Genomic DNA, 18,651 nt, shown 5'->3' on the forward strand with positions numbered 1-18,651 from the left:
CACTCCTGCCCTGACGGCTTACTTTAATGGTGTCCTGTCTGGTGGAAACTTGCCGCCGGGAGCAAAACTAGCCTTCATTAAGGTTCTCCCCAAGCCGGGCAAAGATCCGCTAGATCCTGGCTCCTATCGTCCAATATCACTTATTAATCAGGATGTTAAATGACTTACCAAAATATTAGCGGACCGGCTAGCGAAACTATTGCCCGAGTTGATAGGGGATCATCAAGTGGGCTTTGTAAAAACGCGGTCAGCTGTCACGAACATACGGAAGGTTCTAGCGGTCATGGATAGTGTAGGCAGAAGGTCTGCGGCTATGCCCCACCCTGCACTGCTCGCTCTAGATGCGGAAAAAGCGTTCGATAATGTCCGGTGGGATTGGTTGCATTTGGTTCTAGAACGCTTTGGTATCACAGGGAGGTTCAGTGGTTTCCTGGAAAACCTCTATTCTGGCCTGGCAGCCAGGGTGTATACCCCGGGCTTTTTGTCTCCATATATCCAACTGCATAGAGGGACACGACAGGGATGTCCTTTATCGCCCCTTTTGTTTGATTTAGCAATTGAACCCTTGGCGCGCTTTTTGCTCGCTTCGGACACGTACAAAGGTATAGCGGTGGGTTCCAGAGAACTCAAAATATCCTTGTTTGCAGATGATGTGCTGATGTTCTTGGATGACCCAGGGCGGGATGTTCCCAAGGTATTGTCTTTTCTGGCCGGGGTGGAAGGTTTCATGGGCTATAAAGTGAACGCATCCAAAAGCGTGCTCCTTCCTTTGGGGAAGGGCCCGCCTCACTGGGAGCGGATGGCTGGAGATTTAGGGATCACTTATAGCACTTCTTCCATTCTCTACCTGGGGATTAGGATAGGGAGAACCGCGGATACACTATATGCGTTGAATTTTACCCCGGTGATTAAGAAGATAGTGGACGAGTTGGCACGGTGGAAAGACCTTCCGCTGTCCTTTATGGGACGTTGTCATCTGGTGAAGATGATAAGTTTTCCCAGGCTACTTTACCCTCTGCAGACACTCCCAATATTGCTGAAGCACGTAGATGTCAGGACACTCAACGCAGCATTCACTAAATTCATATGGCATGGGAAGAGACCCAGAATTGCGCTTAAAAAGTTGATGCTGTGTAGGATGGAAGGGGGGGGTCAACCTTCCCAATGTGAGGGGTTACAACTTGGTATGCTTGTTCCGCAATGTGATGGATTGGTTGCATGATTCATCATACTTCTCTAACCTATTGATTGAGCGAGAGCTGGCGGCACCGTGGTCATTGACAGCCCTACTGCATACTTCCTACACTAAGCTACCCCCGCAGGTCAAGGGCTCGCAGGTCCTTAGGGATACCATTATTACATGGAAGGAACTCCGTAAGACTTTTGGCCTATCGCACTTGTTGTCCAAGCGAATGCCACTCACAGGACACCCTGAATTCTCTCAAGGGACTTCATCTACCTGGCTTGCTCTTTGGGAGAGGGAGGGGGTTTTGAGGGCTAGAGATTTGTGGGACGAGGATCGAAGGTCATGGCTTTCACCTGCAGACATGGTAACAAAATTTTCTTTACCCCAAACTCAATTGATCTATGCAAATCAATTATACTCCTTTTGTTCGACCCGACTTAGGAACCTGACAGTTGAGGCCCCTGTCCACTCTTTTGATGACATAGTGGGGGATGGTCCGAGGAAGGCTTCCATTTCCCAACTATACCTAGCTTTACGGGGGAGACTTTTAAAATTCGACCCAAAACGCCTGTTTACCACATGGGAGAGATGGACTGGGGACCCAGACATTCATGAGACTATACTTACGGGATGGGAGGCGGTTTGTAAACAGGTTATCAATGAACGATGGAGGGAGACCTATTTTAAAGTTTCCCACGCAGCCTTGTACGGCTTTAATATCCCACCGTCGCCTTGTTTCCCTGAGCGTAAAACACACTGCCCCAAATGTCTTACACCTATGACAAATCTTTTTCACGGGATCTGGGACTGTGCTCACTCGGCTGGCTACTGGCGCTCGGTCTGCTCCTACATCAGAGACCACTGGCGGGTAAGTCTTCCTTTTAAGATTCAGACCCTTATATTTCACCAGCTTCGTCCTCCGGAGGAGGATCGGACGGGGATCCAGAGGATCCCTAAAATAATACATGTGGTCTTGCTGGTTGCTCTCCGATGCTTGTTTCTCCGGTGGTTGGAGGACCGGGTACCGGACCTGCAATTATTGATAGCTCAATTGAAGTTCTTTTTAGGGGTAGACAGATTGGATGCTGAACGCCATTGCAACTCTGGCACAGCACGTTTCTTCGAAAAGTGGACACCGTTCATTGTTACACACTATAATCCCCGGGAGGTAGCAGACATAGTATATCCTTTTAGACATACCACATGGTACCTTACGGAATCATTGAAAGGGACGCTGGGGGCATTACAGCTTCCTGATTCAGTTTAGACTGTAAGGATTAAGCTTATTGAATCCTTGGGGAGAGAGGGAATCCTGCATCACTTCACTACAGCACCTCAGTATTTGTAATTTTTAAGACAGTTGTTGAATTGTATGTTGGATCGCGTTCCGTTATTTTTCCCAGATGGGGATCGTGATATTTCTGATATGTTTTTGTATTATTCTGAAAATGTTGAATAAAAATATATTACAAAAAAAAAAAATGATGAGGAATGGAAACACAAAGAAGTGGTAGTTATTTCTTCATCAGCTGGAAAACTGCAATTGTTGCACTGCATGGAAAAAAACAAACTTCTCTGTCCTCACATGCAGTCTTTGTTACAATGTATCAGTGCAGGAGAATAGAGATTCATGTCGCTCTTGTGTTTAGCTCAGTAAAGTGACAATTACAAGAAAGCTTTGTAGCTTCTGAATATAGAGAATGTGTATTCAGACAGCAATCATGAATCTCGAAAACTGTGAGGAATTGAATCATTAGCGCAGAGTATTGCACAATGCAAAACCTGTCGCTGTTTTTTTTTAGTTGCTCTGCAAAATGTATTATGTTGCGTACGGCATTTTATAAATTTGCGTCAATGACAGAAAGCTCCTGTATAGTGGAAATAGGCGTGAAAAGCTCTCACACATTCCTACACCAGCTGGTCACTGGGGTTACATTTATACTAAAATAACTTTTGAGCAAGTGATAAATTCTGCGCAACAACCAGTGCACCTGCTAACCACGCCCTCTAGAAGTGCACACAAAAAAAAAAGAGGTACAAAACCAGTGCAGAAAACATAAAAATAGCACAAAATTAGATGATAATTTCGGCACCAGTCAATGTGTGAAATAAAAACACACTACAAAATGTTGCAGGTGCACACATGTTGGTAACCCCCTCCCCAAGCATCTATGAGAGTGGTACAACTTGTCTTTTTAAACTTTTTTTTGTGGGAAAAAAAAACAAACATAAAATAACATAAAAAGGCAGCAAAAATAAACAATGCAGATCATCAAGTAAAAGGTGTATAGATATTTTGGATTATAGATTATTCCTAGAGATGAGTGAATTTACAGTAAATTCGATTCGTCACGAACTTCTCCGCTCGGCAGTTGATGACTTTTCCTGCATAAATTAGTTCAGCTTTCAGGTGCTCTGGTGGGCTGGAAAAGGTGGATACAGTCCTAGGAGACTCTTTCCTAGGACTGTATCCACCTTTTCCAGCCCACGGGAGCACCTGAAGGCTGAACTAATTTACGCAGGAAAAGTCATCAACTGCCGAGCCGAGAAGTTCGTGACGAATCGAATTTACTGTAAGTTCGCTCATCTCTAATTATTCCTGCTGTTTCTGTCAGTATAGGAATGTGTCAGAAAAAAAGCTGCCTGTCAGTAAATCCTTCCATCACAGATGAATTAACAATGGGATTATGTATGTAGGTTAGCCTCACAGGAAAGCTCTAGAATATGACGGTGCCACAGGTTACATGTGATATTCATTCTCTGCAAAGGTATTTTCTCCTATATAATTCAATTACTACAGAACAGTCGGCAGTGAAATTGTTTCAAGCAGACGGGGAGGACATTTGGTTCTGATTAGCGACTGCCGCCACCGCCACAGAGAAATGCCGGGGAGACTGTCAAGAAGGGACTACGTCAACGGCACAGACTGGAGGTATTACACCAGGCCTACAAGAATACTGCATTGTCTGCACAGTGTCATTCCAGTTCACACATTTTATTTAAAAAAAAGAAAAGAATGGATTTTATTCATTTCTATACGATCCAAATGTCTGTCTGTAGTTTAACATAACAACTTATCAGGGGCCTACATAGAGTTTTCTGATGGGGTAGGTTAAAAAAAAATAATACTTCATCACCAGGGCCACATAGTGACTGGATAATACCACTGTACTGTTACTGAATAAAACTCTACATATAGATAGCAGCACTCCACAGACTCTGCAGTAAGTAATTACAGTGCGATTATATACAAGGGCTAGAGGGGGCGTCTTCTCTGAACCGTTTCTCTCATTCCCTTCTCCATCCATCCCAGACTGACATAATGACTATTCCTGTCCACAACTTTTTACTGCAGAATCGGTCAATCATTTTAGACTCCCTCCATTTCCAGCACCATCCTATCAACCCACAGTGGCCTCAAAAGTGATAAAGAGTTGGTAGGTAAGTGGGATTGGAGGGGGGGGGGGGGGGTTGGAGAAGGGGTAGGTAGACTCCCCTAGTAGAAAGGTAATCTTGCCACTAGGCCTAATATTAAAGGAGTAGTGTAGTGTTTTTTTTATTATCGAATTGTGCCCGGGCTGCAAAAAGTTAAAAAAAAACTAACTTTACCGTACCTTCCGTCATGTCATTATAGCTCTTCAGTCCTCCGGTACCGGTCTTCTTTTTGCTACCGTGTGCACAGATTGTCACACTGCGATCAGTTATACGCTGAGGTTAGCGTCATGTAAGGAATCTGGGCCCCGCCTTCTCCCTGCCGCCTGGGCCTGTTACATGACACTGTGTTCAGCATATCACCGGCCGAGGGGGGACATCGCTGCAGCTGGCGACACGCTGATCACAGTGTGACGATCTGTGCACACGGAAGAAGGAAGATGACCGGACCAGAGGACCAAAGAGCTTTATCAGCATAACGGGGGAGCAAAGGAAGGGGAGTTAAAGGGGTACTCTGCTGCTCAGCCTTTGGAACAAACTGTTCCGAACACCGGAGTCGGCAGCGCGTGACGTTGTAGCCCCGCCCCCTCAATGCAAGTCTATGGGAGGGGGCGTGACAGCTGTCACGCCCCCTCCCATAGACTTGCATTGAGGGGGTGGTGCGTGCCATCATGAGGGGGTGGGGCTATGACGTCACAAGCTCCCGGCTCCAGCATTCGGAACATTTTGTTCCAAACGCTGAGCAGCGGAGTACCCCTTTAAGCTTTGTTTTTCAACTTTTTGCAGCCCGGGCACAATGGGCCTGTCTATTGTTGCCTATGTCCATGAGTGCTGCAGTAAAGAATCTCTTTATATGCTGTTAAAAACAAGCTAAGGCAAGATGGCTGCCCCTATACTAATGTACCAAAAACAATCATAAAATAGGAATAGAGAAGGCTAATTTCATGTCTGCCTTGGAGTTCTGTCCAGGGAACTCAGTTTGCCCAATCTGTTTAAATAACAGTAATTTTGTCCTCTGAAATCCTGCTAATAAATGGAAATCAGACAGATCCCCACTGAAGTCAATGGGATCCGTCGGGATCTGTTCAGAAAAACTGAGCTGTTTGGTCCGTTTCTTTAGTGAATGGCCTCAAACACACAAAAAGAACATGTCTCAGTATCTGGCTCTAATCATTAATAACGGGGTGCTGCGTGCAAGATCACGGGGGTCCCCAGCGGCGGGACCCCCGCGATCAGGCATCTTATCCCCTATCCTTTGGATAGCGGATAAGATGTCTTAGCACCGGAGAACCCCTTTAAGAAATCCTGGGCATTTATTGTAAGGACACTAAAACTAAAAAGATCTATTGAAGGATGTATCCATGTCCCTTTTTTATTTTTTATAAAAAGTTATAAAGAATGAATGTGGAACTTTAAAGGGGTTATTCATGATTACAAAAACAGAGCTACTTTCTTCAAAAAAACAGCACCACAACCGTCCTCAGGTTGTGTGTGGTATTGCAGCTCGGTTCCTTTGAAGTGAATAGAGCAAAGTTGTAGAACCACACACAACGTGAGGACAGGTGTGGCGCTGTTTTTGGAAGAAATTAGCTGTTTTTTATTCCTGGATAACCCCTAGAGCAGTGGTCTTTAACCTGCAGACCTCCAGATGTTGCAAAACTACAACTCCCAGCATGCCCGGACAGCCGTTGGCTGTCCGGGCATGCTGGGAGTTGTAGTTTAGCAACATCTGGAGGTCCGCAGATTGAAGACCACTGCCCTAGAGCAAGAAAAAAAAAATATTCTATGATCCATTACTTACCAAGCAAATAAAAACAGCAGCAGAATTAAACAAAACTCCTAAAATACCGAAATGTCACACAGCTTGACTGGAAGTAGACAGTCCGCTAGTGTAAGATGCAGCAATACTGTGAAAGCTAAGCCATGCATCTCTTAAAGGGCCAGTGCAGTTAATGGAAACAATTGGTGCAATGTGTTATAATTTGATGTGCGTGAATCTACAGTGCGATAAGTTAAAGGGGTATTCCAGGAAAAAACTTTTTTTTTTTATATATATATCAACTGGCTCCAGAAAGTTTAACAGATTTGTAAATTACTTCTATTAAAAAAAATCTTAATCTTTTCAGTACTTAGGAGCTTCTGAAGTTGAGTTGTACTTTTCTGTCTAAGTGCTCTCTGATGACACGTGTCTCAGGAAACCGCCCAGTTTAGAAGAGGTTTGCTATGGGGATTTACTTCTAAACTGGGCGGCTCCCGAGACACGTGTCATCAGAGATTACTTAGACAGAAAAGAACAACTCAACTTCAGAAGCTCATAAGTACTGAATGGATTACGATTTTTTAATAGAAGTCATTTACATATCTGTTATATATACATTGATCTATAAAGAAAAAGTTTTTTTTTTCCTGGATAACCCCTTTAAATCTAATGAATCGGCCACCAATTAATTTAGTCTTGACAAGACTAAATAATTGATGGCTGATTCATTAGATTGAGGTTTTGCAAAATTTACTATAAATTCCCTCAACTCTAATTATACAGTATGACACATTTTTTTGGCCTACAATGATCGATACGAGAGCCCCCATGGGACTCCAGCTCCGAGTCTGACTGTTCTTTGTCATATCCCGAGGACCCGTCCAAACAAAATGAAATATTATCTGTCCAGTATCTTCATCAGGATTAGATGCTTCTATTGGGAACAACAATGTAAATTTTGGATAAACTCAGAAGAATTAACTTTATCCAGACACCTCTGCGCCGTGAAATAGGCGGAATGGGAGGAGAGTTTATGACATGAAGTAGACAGAAAGTCTGGCCAAGAGCAGATATACCATATATCCATCACCTCTGTGATGTCACCACCCTGGCAATGGCTGGACACTTCCCCCTGCTAGTGACAGAAGGGGACCCTCAGACCTATAACCCCAAAATACAAAGACACCAATGATTAGCATATTAGGCGTCTGCGTAATGAGTTCTTATGTATACGCTGCAGCTGTAATGTTATTCAGGTCTAGAGGAACCCTGCCAGATAAAAACATCTCACATTAACACCAAGAAATTAGAAATTCAGCTGAATTACCTAAACTCTGCACGTTCTTAACCCTGTCATAGCTGGTCCTAAAAGAAAAAGATATATTTTTTAATAATAAATTAATATTCAATGCATATACAGGATCTTAAAGGGGTAATCCGGCGCTAAGACATCTTATCCCCTATCCAAAGGATAGGGGATAAGATGCCTGATCGCGGGGTACCCACGCCGCACCCTGATAGAATCAGCCCCCGGAGCGTGCTCGCTCTGGGTCTGATTACTAGCGATCACGGGGACGGAGCATGGTGACGTCACGGCTCCGCCCCCTCAATGCAAGCCTATGGAGGGGGCGTGACGACTGTCACGCCCCCTCCATAGGCTTGCATTGAGGGGCGGAGTGTGATCGCTAGAAATCAGACCCGGAGCGAGCACGCTCCGGTGGGCTGATTCTAACAGGGTGCGGTGTGGAATATCACGGGCGGCGGGACCCCCGCGATCAGGCATCTTATCCCCTTATAAATTTATATAATGTTATACAGACTTGCATCCCCATCTTTATATCTGTATAATACCTTGTATCTGGAGAAGCCATACATTACAAATTAAAACTTAAAATATTTCAAATAATTACATTAAAAAATAAAATAAATAATGAAAAAAAAATAGACACCTAGCTGTGGGGGATCTATTAAAAAAAACGTATGGTTACAAAATAAAAATTTTTTCGCACCCATACTATTTTTTTTTTATAGATCCTATCATTTGTTTTAGTTTTTTATATACATTTTACAGTCTTATTACTATTTTTTATTTACCATTATCTATGGTTTCCTGTCCCCGTATGTTCACAGATGTTAACCAAATATAGAATCCAAATTTGTGTTTTTTCAAGCTGAATCACGACTCCACCTTAGATAATTTTCATGTCCAAACAGACGGTAATTAAATGTATTAATTTTACTGTCGGTAAATCCTAAAGGGCCGGGCAAAAGCTGAAAATTGTCCTTGGCATAGGAAGCGCACCAGCCCGGGATCAGAAACTGCTGCAAGTGCCAATCACTCAGCATTGTTGTGAAATGAAGCCAAAGGAGTTCATGCCGCTCCACTGTTTACATACATTTGATATATTAATATTAAAAGGGGACGGGCAGAAGGAAGTATCATTGCAGGATTATACCTCAGTTACAGCTGCATCAGAGGCTCCGTTAAAAGTTGTAAATGCCAACAAAAAAAGCAGAAAAAATTGCGTTGCATGACAGACACTAAAGAAAAAGTAACACATATAAAGTCAGTGTGTGTCCGCCCCATGTAAATTCCGGTACTGCTCGAATTTTTGCTTTTCATTTTCAAAAATTTAATTATGAGCACCTTAGACTGTTAGGCTATTTTAATGTTTTTTTGGTCATGTACTTGTTAATATGTATCGTATTTAAAGGGGTACTCCGGTGAAAAACTTTTTTTTTTTTTAAATCAACTGGTGCCAGAAATGTAAACAGATTTGTAAATTACTTCTATTAAAAAAAATCTTAATCCTTCCTGTACTTAGTAGCTGCTGAATACTACAGCGGAAATTCTTTTCTTTTTGAATCACAGAACTGTCTGCTGACATCATGAGCACAGTTCTCTCTGCTGACACCTCTGTCCATTTTAGGAACTGTCCAGAACAGCATATGGGGATTTCCTTTTACTCTGGCAGTTCCTAAAATGGACAGAGATGTCAGCAGAGAGCACTGTGCTCGTGATGTCAGCAGAGAGTTCTGTGTTTCAAACGGAAAAGAATTTCCACTGTAGTATTCAGCAGCTAATAAGTACAGGAAGGATTAAGATTTTTTAATAGAGTAATTTACAAATCTGTTTAACTTTCTGGCACCAGTTGATTTAAAAAAAAGTTTTTCACCGGAGTACCCCTTTAATGGTGACTACTCCACCACCTGTTATGCCTGATGAGACATAACAGGTTTGTGCCGTGATACGCATTGCGTGCTGATGTTACCTACTCCTATGCTGTTCCATTCAGTTCCTGGAAACCCTGCGTTCTTTCTTCTGAAGTTTGTCCATTATCCATTTATTAATTGGGGCAGGAGGGCTGCAGAAGGATCCTATTGCTTTCCCCATACATGGACTGCACATGTTGGGGTAAGTGCAAACCATACTGTGCGATTATAATGCAGTATTACACTATTAAAGGGGTACTCCACTGCCCCAGCGTCCAGAACGTTTAGTTCAGAACGCTGTGTGCCGGGGTCATGAGGACGTCACACCCCCTCAATGCAAGTCTATGGGAGGGGACGTGACGTCATGACCCCCGCAGCCCGTACCCAGCATTCGGAACTAAATGTTTCGGACCCTAGGGCAGTGGAGTACCCCTTTAAGTGCTCTTTTCCTCCTTCTAAACCTTGGCAATGAGACCTTTTTTTGTAGCCATCAGTTGGGACTGAACCAGCTAATAGTAATTTGCATTGACAAGGGGCTGGATTGCTTTTTAATTACTGATAGATTTCAGCTGTTCTCTTGGCTTTCCAGACCTTTTTGCACCTCCCTGCATGTGTTCAATACTTTTTTCCTGTGTCATTTCACATTATTACACATAACTTAATTTCTGAACTTATTTGTTTTGGTTTCTTTGTATGTATGGATTACTTGGGTTGCTACCTGGTAAAATTGTCATGTCAGTAGCACCTTTTGTAGTGAGCAAAATGGTGACGTGTTCAATACTTATTTCAACCGCTGTATGTGTAGGGTTTGTTACAAGAGAGCGCTAATACACCACAGCGAGACTGCACTTGTGTCAGATGGCTATTACAGGATACACGGACATCTATGAAATAGATGCAGCAGATCCAAGGAAAGAATATTGAGAAGTTTTCATGTGTCACACTGAAGCTTTGCTTCTGGATAATGTTATACAATTGATGGATAGAGAAGTCAACACTCCCGGCAATGGTGCCTGTGACTTCAAATAAACATTTATTCTGCAATCACTATGCAATTTACAGTCACCTCAGGAATCCTGATTACATTTTTTTTCCTACACACACAATGGTCTATCGAAAGAAGTATGATCTGTGTTTATACAGAGGTAGCTGAGCTGATTGTATCATTCCATTGCTACAGATATTAAAGGGGTACTCCGCTGCTCAGCGTTTGGAACAAACTGTTCCGAACGCTGGGTCCGGCGCCGGGAGATCGTGACGTCATAGCCCCACCCCTCTTTTTTTTTGTAAAATGGGAAAATAAAGTGTTATTAATTTTTTTTTATTAGGGAAGGGGTTTTTATAAAAAAAAAAATGTAAGTTTGTTTTATACTTTTTAAAGTACCTAATAAGGGACTTTTACATGCAGTCGCTAGATTGTATGTACTGTTCAATGTTATTCTATTGCATAGCATTGAACAGTGAAATTGGCACTCCACAGATATAGCCATGCTACTTCAGTGGAGAGGGGAGCAGGCAGCCAGAGGCAGGTAAGGGGTCCCCCCGCTGCCGTTTCAGCTCATGGGACCCCCGCGATCAGGATGTGAGGGTCCCAGGGGCTCCACTGAGCTAGCTGGAAAGTTTCATTTTTGACAGTTATCTGCTTTTATCACAGCATCTAAAGGGTTAATGATGGCAGTGGCGGGATCACCGCTTCCTGACATTAACAGTGAGGTTCCAGCTACTGATAGTACTGTCACTTCCTATGAAGCGAGTGCAGCTCCTGTGCTCGCTTCATACACATTTAACACTCCAGGGAATGCAGGTATGCCCTGGTGTGTTAAATTTCAGATGGTAAGGGCGTACCTGTATGCCCTGTGTTCTGAAGGGGTTAAGGATCATATAAAGGCATTTATAAATCACAGTTTTTTTGCTGCTTTTTAAATCATAATTATACCAGAAATCACCAAAATAGCCTTGATCACAAGTTTAGATACACTTAAATGTTACAGACACACACACACGTTTGAAATGGAAATTAAAAGGTCAATTACCCCATCTGTGACTTTTAAAACAGCAAAAAGTGTCTGTGTATACATTTTTATTGACCCAGATTTATTAATAAGCCTGAAATTAAAAATGTCTGGTTTTGCTCATTACCTTGACGCGCATCACAGGTGAGGGTTCTGGAGCGGCCATCACAGTCTCCTAACCTTCATATTATCGAGCTGCTCTGGGGAGATTTCAAACGTTTGGTCCATTCAAAACAACCTAACACTGTTTGACATGGAGGCATTTTGCCAGGGCAAATGGGCAGCTGCACCACCTGCAAGAAATCAGGGCCTTATAGACAACTATTTCAAAAGACTGCATGCTGTCATTGAGGCTAAAAGGGACAATACACAGAATAAAAAACTAAGAATATGCAGACTTTTAAACAGGTGTGGTGAACCAGGAGAGTAACGGTGACTGGGGTGTTGCAGTGTAGTGTAGGGTCTGGTGGTATTAACCCTTGAATGTCGTGACGCCAGGGTGTGGTTTCCTCAATAATAATGTTCCTACCGCCAACCGTCCCACAAACAGCAGGGAAAAATAACGGAATGTCCACAGAAGATTTCAGGAATAAACTGAAGAATCTTTACTTGCAGAATTTATGAAACAGTCTTTAACATAACAGTCTCTTAAGAGTGAACCGGGATACAGGTTCCTCACAGGTTTCTTGGGACTTGGAAGCAATGAGTTTTTATGCAGGCCAAGGTGCTACTAATTTAGAAGATTTGAGCTGGTAGTAGTCACACAGGATTTGATAGATGGAGCTTTGAGTAACTCACGTTTAGTGGCTGCAGGTTCTTAGGCTTTGGGCCTAGATGAATTGAATCAATGCTGATGAGATGCTTGTGCTGCTTGATAGTGCGGCAGGAAGAGAGTGAATTTACAGACTACAGCCCTTTATATAATAAGGGGCTGGACAAAGCTCATTGGTCAGCAAACCTGTGAGTTATGAACCCAGTGAACTCTGGGTACATCACATGACTTCTAAGGTCCTTGAACATTCTATACATCACAACCGTACATCATGTGACCACTAAGGTCCTGTACATATATTTTCTATACATTAAATAAATATAAACACACTTTACATGAGGCGACCAAGGGTAAGCCCTGCAGGAGAGCCCTATATGAATGGAGGGACTCTAGCTGAGGAGACTTTAGACCAGGGACAGGACAAGGTGAAAACCTTTTTTCTTTTAAATCAACTGGCGGCAGAAAGTTAAACATATTTGTAAATTACTTCTATTAAAAAATCTTAATCCTTCCAGTACTTATTAGCTGCTGAATGCTACAGAGGAAATTCCTTTCTTTTTGGAACACTGATGACATCACGAGCACAGTGCTCTCTGCTGACATCTCTGTCCATTTCAGCAACCATGCATAGCAGATGTATGCTAAGGGCAGCATGGTGGCTCAGTGGTTAGCACTGCTGCCTTGCAGTGCTGGGGACTTAGGTTCAAATCCCCCTAAGGACAACAATAAATAAAGCGTTATTATTATTATAATAACGTCAGCAGAGAGAACTGTGCTCCTGATGTCATCAGAGAGCATTCCAAAAAGAAAAGAATTTCCTCTGTAGTATTCAGCAGCTAATAAGTACAGGAAGGATTAAGATTTTTTAATAGAAGTAATTTACAAATATGTTTAACTTTCTGCCTCCAATTGATTTAAAAGAAAAAAGGTTTTCACCGGAGTACCCCTTTAATTTGTTGCCATGTTTTCTTTTGTGATTATAACCTACAGGTGAATATAAATCTCATAAGAAATAAAAGAAATGTGCTTTTCAGGTTTTCTTTAAAAATTGTTCATACATTACAAATTCTTTAAGGGTATCCAAACTTTTAAGCACAACTGTAAAAAAAAAAAAAACTCTTTGTACACATCAGTTGCCATCATGTGTAAGAGAGATCAATACCTTAGACTGCCAGGAACATTTTCTGTATTATCAGTAATGAACAAGTGATAAATACTTGTTAATACAGTTATACGCAGTCCTATGTAACATCACACAAAAAGACATGGTGGAAAGCTATATAGAGTCTCTGGTAAATGAAAGGGCCTCTTTTGCCAGACAAAGTGCATAAGTACTATAGGTGGGCAGTGCAGGTGTATTTGGCCAGCTGCATCGAAGCCTTGATGCCAATCTGCCTCTAGGACCTGCAGTCCTACGTAACACCACAAAAAACAAATGGTTATTATACCGGCTTTACTCTGGGTCACATAAAAAGCCTCTGGGAATTGCACTACAAGATCCTCTGAGACTGTATCGCACAGTATAAGCTTAGATACAGTACTCCAGCTGAGAGCCACTATTTTTTTTTCTCAGGACAGGGCATTGACTGTCTTTCCTATATATAGATAAATCTCCCACCAGCCCCAATCTAGCCAAATAATCCCCAGGAAGGGAAGCTGGCAGGGCAGACATTATGCTTTTTCATGTCATTTTGAGAGGAAGAGCAGCGGATTAGCTGTAATTCTGCCCCCGCTGATGATGGATTAATGGCTTAAATTATTTCCCTTTGTTGGTTTTCAAAAAGTTCTGTCCTGTGTTACATGAGGACCAAGACATCTCCGGGGGATGATTAAAGACAGGGACCTGGACGTAAGCACTGCCGGGGATTTGTTATGTCCCAGACTCTATACCAATAAATGGGAAAGCTGAGTGACATCCAGCTGAGTGACATCAATCATGATCACCATCAGAGCTCCCAAGAGATGGGTCACCCAGCTTTCTGAATAGTAAATCTGCCAGAAAATGGTTGTAATACAGAAATGTTAATAATTATAAAAGTTAGCCATGGATACAAAATCTAGTAGTCTGACACTCTCGGCAAACATTCTCGGCCGGTACTTTAAAGGGGTACTCCGGCCCTAAGACATCTTATCCCCTATCCAAAGGATAGGGGATAAGATGTCTCACCGTGGTGGTCCTGCTGCTGGGGACCCCCACAATCTTGCATTCGGCACCCACCTCTTTGAGCTGCATGCCGCACTGCCAGCTCACAAACTGCCGGGTGCAAGTCTATGGGAGGGGGGCGTGACAACCGTTACGCCCCCTCCTATAAACTTGCATAGCGGGGGCAGAAGGTGACGTCACACGGGGGCGGAGTCGTGACATCACGATACTCCGGCCCCCGTGGTCGGCATCCTTTGGATAGGGGATAAGATGTCTTAGGGCCGGAGTACCCCTTTAAGGGTCACACGTAGAGTATCCTGCGCATATTTGATGCACAGGATTTGTCATTTAATTTACACTGAAATCTGCAGCTTTAAATCCTGCGCAGGATACTGTATGTGTGAATAGACCCTTAATGGGACCCTAAATGGGACACATTGCTGGTGTGGTGTCCCGGTACCGTATTGCATACCGTACCTAGTGTAGAGGTCCCCAAAGTCAGAGTAACTATGTTCAGGTAGGGTTCCTCAGGTGGGACAGCCCCTAGTCGCCTCTCCTAAAGTCTATCTCTAATGTTAATATATATGTATATATTTAATAATTATATATATTCTATAGTAATGTATAGTACTTACCTTGTTCAGCGTCGCAGGACCTTCGGTCATGTGACCATGCTAGTAACCTCTATGGTATGTTGTAGGACCTTAGGAGGTCCTTGGGTCACGTGTTACCCACAAATCTCTGTAATGGTGATTGACATCCGTTTGGACCAATTAGCGTTAGTCCAGCCCCTGCCCATATAAGGGAGCTGCGTCCAATTATCGCTCTCTTGGGTTGCTGCTCTCGTGGATGCCGGACTAGCGGGATGGTGCTACACAACTTTCAAAGACACGCTAGGCCTCAAAAACCTGCCGGCCTCAGCGGAACCAAAACCGTGAGTTCAAATCTAAAACACCGCTAATGCTAGCGTGACTACTGGACCGCAACTAAACCCCTAAATCCAGTGGAGCAATGCATAATACTAAAAGACTCTTAATGCTAAAGTCCCAACCTTTGTCAATCTCCATGGAAAGCAGTTGTTATGCTTAGAGACTGTTGTATTATTGAAGCTTGCAGAAAACCTTCAGTAAAAGTTAATGCTGTTTCAGAAACTCTCCGGTTGTGGACAATCTATTCTTCTTATCTACCTTCCTATCGCTCTTGGAAAGGGTGGTGGTAGGAAAAGCGTTATTGAGGAACCCTGGCGTCACGAATAGCAAGGGTTAACAAGCACCCTTTAATTACAGCACAGCTACACTCCCCATACTCTACACCCCCCCAAGGCTATCACACTGGATTACTGGTTGCCAGATTATTGGAATCCATTTGTACTTGCTCCTTATTCCATTCTGGGAGCTCTGAGCCTGGGAAGCTCAGCACTCCCCCGGGATTCAACGTTATGAAAATTATTTCAAGATTGGAAGTGATCAGAGCCAGATGTAATCATTACCATGTGACATGTTCCCTTTGTTTTAGAGATAATGTAAGCAATGCGTGGCTAATAAATGGGTGAGGATGGGAACACTTTTCTTTTTTGGAATGAGTGCAGGAATCATGTGGAAACCCTATGAGTTATCACAGTGAATTAATGTCTCCCATCCCCTAGTGCAAGCCTGGCTGCTAGAGCATCTCTCCTTCTCTAGTATGTGGTGCAGAAGAATCATTTCATTTTATTAATACATACAGGAACATTTTGTAAATCAGTATCTGGATGTGCACCATTACTGGGAGTTCTGAATTAGGGATTACATGTGTGTGAGGACAGTGGTGTGGTTCCTACACAATACATGTGTACATGTTAATAATAAAACGTAATACATGTGAATAGAATTAATATGGGTTTACTCTACACTTCCCAGTGAAAAGGATATTATGCAACATCTCATTAGGAACACAACCGGAGCACGCATGTTCTGCCACCAGAACCTAACCTTTAAAATAATTGTTAACCCAATCTGCCATGGGACTAGATTTCCCACATGCTGGATTATAAGAACTGCTGGATCAATGGGGCCTACTTAGTATATTTCCAAAACTCCCACACATTAGATGCATAAAAAAAAAAAGAAAAAAGAAATTGAAAAAGGGGTACCCCAGCATTTAAAAACATATCCCTATCCACAGGATAGAGGATTAATGTCTGATCGCAGAGGGTGCGACCTCTGGGTCCTCGAATCTTCTCTCTGTACAAAGCATTAGGTAGGCATGCGCTCCATGCATGCTCTATGAGAACGCTGAGGATACACAAGCAGGAATGGTCCCAAGTAGGTAGGCAGAAAGAATGCTCCAGTCAGCGCTTCACCCGTGGTTATGGAATCCTTGTGAAGGGAACCAGATAAATGGTATTCCTGGCGTTATATTCAATAAACCTGTATTATTTTTCTATCTGTCTGAATTATCTTCCAATGATCTGGTTCCCTTCACAAGGATTCCACCATCATGGGTGAAGCGCTGACTGGGGCATTCTTTCTGCCTACCTACGTGGGACCATTACTGCATCGTTTGACTGACCTGGGATAACCCCCAGACGGGATAGCTCCTGGCTGCACCCCGGCTACCTGCCCACTTAGTTGGGCGAGATGCTTCATTAGATGTTGTACTCTGAGTACAACATCACCAGGTTAGCATAACCATTTACCTGCTCTTGTTCAACAGCATAAGGTTGCGCATTTTTCCTGTCTTTTTTTCTCAATTACGAGGATACACAAGCGCTGTACATCAGTATCTCCGGTGCTCCCAAGAAAATCCATGAAGCACATACTGATCCTGCGCTCCATGCAGCAGGGAGATGAAGGGCTTCGTTCTGGAGATTGCGGGGGATCCCAGAGGTTATCTATCCCCACAGCAAGTAGGAATCTTCAAAACAGTAAGGAATTAAAACGGAGGCCCAGTTTTTCGGAGGCTCAATCTGTGCCACATTCATTATGATTTTAGACCCTTTTCAAATGGGTTTGACAAAAAGAAGCGTGGCCTCAAGAAAACGGATCAAGGCTTCTCTATAAAAGTGGTATGGCCTGAAGGCTCCAAAATTTTGGCAAGGATTCTGATTTGAAGTAAGCTAATAGTTGGGCTAAACTTCGACTAAACTGTCTTCAGATATACCAGATTTATCAATCTGCTTGAAAATGTGGCACATGTTAAGTGTCAGTCTGATAATCAGAATTGTGAATATATTTGTGGTACCCTAGTTTTGTTGTGCATAAAATCCACGCATTTTTGCAAGCCCCTCTTCGCAACTTTTTAATATTTGCTGCAAACACCTTTTTTGCTAAAAGTTGGTGGGACTTGGCTGGTCTCTTACACCCAACAGATTTATTATAATTCATGCCAGAAATCTGGCATATTTAATAGCAAAAATCTATGCCAGCTTGTATAGTTTTAACATGTGGTGTATGGATAATGAAAGATGTGCCAATTTTTTAACAGCTCATACATTTGCTTCATCTTGCTTCATTGTACCTTTTTATTAAGACTATTAAAATCCAAAAAGTTGCAGAACTTTTCCTTATACAATGTCTACTTTTTTTGTGTATTATGTGCACACAATGGAATTTCCATGCGGAATTCCGCACTAGAATTCTGCAGTGACATTCAGAAGCAGAGTCTCATTGATGTTAATGGGATTCTGCTGCGCTGTGCACATGGTGGAATTTCTGCTGCGGGAATCCGGATTCCGCTGAAAGAATAGACATGTCTTTCTGCCGAGTCCGCACGGAAATGCATTGGGGTCTATAAGATGGCGCATTTCCGAGAGGTCCTATCGCTGACATGTTCTGCTGGCACTCGGCTGTCAGGGGAATGAACGCACAGAGATTTTCCATGCGGACATTCTCCCGTGTGAACATAACCTAAGGGTATGGTCACATGGCAGACTGTCCGTGGGGAATTCCACAAGAATATTCCACACTGACATTCTGATGCAGGGATTCTGCTGCACCGTGCACAGAGCGGAAACATCTGCTGAGGAAATCCTGATTCTGGGTTCCATAGAAAGAATAGACTTGTCTATTCTTTTCACGGATTCTTCTGGGAAATGCATTGCCGTCTATGAGACTGCGCAATTCCGAGTGGTCCTAGCGCCAGCCAGATCTTTCA

The sequence above is a fragment of the Hyla sarda genome, chromosome 10 (genome assembly GCF_029499605.1).
Source record: "Hyla sarda isolate aHylSar1 chromosome 10, aHylSar1.hap1, whole genome shotgun sequence".
NCBI classification, from domain to species: domain Eukaryota; kingdom Metazoa; phylum Chordata; class Amphibia; order Anura; family Hylidae; genus Hyla; species Hyla sarda.